Source organism: Mus pahari, chromosome 23 (genome assembly GCF_900095145.1).
Source record: "Mus pahari chromosome 23, PAHARI_EIJ_v1.1, whole genome shotgun sequence".
NCBI lineage: Eukaryota > Metazoa > Chordata > Mammalia > Rodentia > Muridae > Mus > Mus pahari.
Window position 1 is genome coordinate 10,297,924 of NC_034612.1, and position 1,972 is coordinate 10,299,895.

Consider the following 1,972-nt stretch of genomic DNA (forward strand, 5'->3'; position numbering starts at 1 on the left):
CCAGTTAGCCTAGCATATGCAGTCGGGGAAGAAGAGAAGAGACTGTGACTTAAGCAAAGGAGAGGACCGGTACCCATGGTTGTTCCCTGACCTCCCCCCTATAGAACACACACACACACACACACACAGAGAGAGAGAGAGAGAGAGAGAGAGAGAGAGAGAGAGAGAGAGAGAGAACAAACGAGGACCAAACCCGAAACTCAAAAGCATAAAAGCATACTAGGTGTGCCAGGGACTCTTCATTTGGAGGGAGATCGCAGGTCAACTGCCCTCCTTGAACTTCAGAGAAGCCACTCCCAGGGCCTAGTGGATGGATTCTGCAAGCTATGGAACCAGAGGGGGTCCCAGACTTGGGGTTGGACCCCACTAAGTAGCATCCAGCCCTGTTCCCTGAGAAGAGAAGACAAGGTTCTCAGCCATGCTCAACACTCAACCCTGACAGAAACCAGCAACCGGGACTCCAACGACGAACCATAGAGTGGGATCCCCTCTAAGCAAAATATACATTTGGCTTACAATGGTGGAGGGGGGCTTCCTCTGCTCTTTTCCAAGTCCCCTCCTTGCTGAGAGGGATCCAAGCCAGGCTCTGTTCCTTGGAACCTGAACTCTGCTCTGGGAACGAGTGTTTTACAACCCAAGGACCAGCTGCTGGGGGTTGTGGGAGGGGGTCCCAAGGGCCTACGGGTGGGGTCTCTGGGGAAGGTAAAGAGCTGGAGTCACTTTCTGCCCTGCGTGCTTGGGATCTCTGGGCCACGGGGCTTACATAGCATTACCAAAACAGAGTCCGATTTCCTAGCTGACACCCTAGCTGTCTTCTTATCTGGTAACCTAGGGGTGCTGCCGTCCGTTCCCCTCTTGGTCGCCCCCACCCCCACCCCAACCGCTGCCCAGCAGTCTGGGCAGGAGGCTCAGATCTGCCAGGCTCAGATATTGGACCAGGTGTTTCTCAGACTAAACACTCCTCCATTATGTCTCGGGAAAAGGTCTTACTGGTGTATCTCTCCCAACCCTCGGAGGTGAAGATGAAATCCTGGCCGGTTCGGAAATGTCCCAGGACTGCCCCGCACAGTTTAAAAGCCGGTTAATTCCGAAGGTTTCATGGTACAGGAGGATCCAGAGCCCTACAAAGATGCTCTGGAAACCAGTAGTCCATTCACAGTGTTGCGCTAGGACACATGAGCCTTCCCAGTTCTGTCACCCGTGTCCCTCTTAGGCCAGAACACTGTCCCTACTTGGACCTGGTCTTCGGTCTCCGTTCAGGTCTGTGAGGTCTGTGAGAGCCCAAGAATTCTCATCCACTCGCACCCCACCTCATTCTTCTGGGCCTGACCTTGACCCACACAGAACAGCACCGGAGTGCACCCGACTGGGCTTGGAAACCCAGGGTTTGTCGTTCCTATGGCAGAGATTAGAGACAGGGTCATCCTGAAGTACCAGGCGGGCGCTTCGCTCCGGCCTGGTCTCCACGCCCGCTCCTACCCCGGGCCTATGCCTTTGGGCGGCGGACCGTGCGCGACGGGATGCTGAGTGTCTGTGCGCGGGGCCGCCTATATTTACACCCAAAACAAAATAATTACACTCTTGTCGGAGGGAGAAAGCCAGTGATTAGGCGCAGGCTCTTTGCGGCAAAGCAGTTTCTCAGTGGTACACCAGTATAATTTTTCACGGCTGGCTGAAATCAAAGAGGGGAAGTAATGAATCCGGAGAGCAATTTAAATTTACAATTTGTAACGCCGCCGCCGCTGCCGCGCAGACCGGGCCGAGAGCGCAGCTCCCAGGCGCTCGCTGCGTTTGTTTAATGTTAAAGCTTCGCTGGCTCTTGGTGGGGGAGTTGCGGGGGGGGGGAGATGAGGATACATGATGGGGGGGGTAATGATCGAGGTCGGGAGAAGACCCGCTACTGCGACACCTGAGATGCTTCCGGGAGAAAAGGGCAGGGGCAAACCTCCTCCATTCCCTCTTCCCCGCCCCC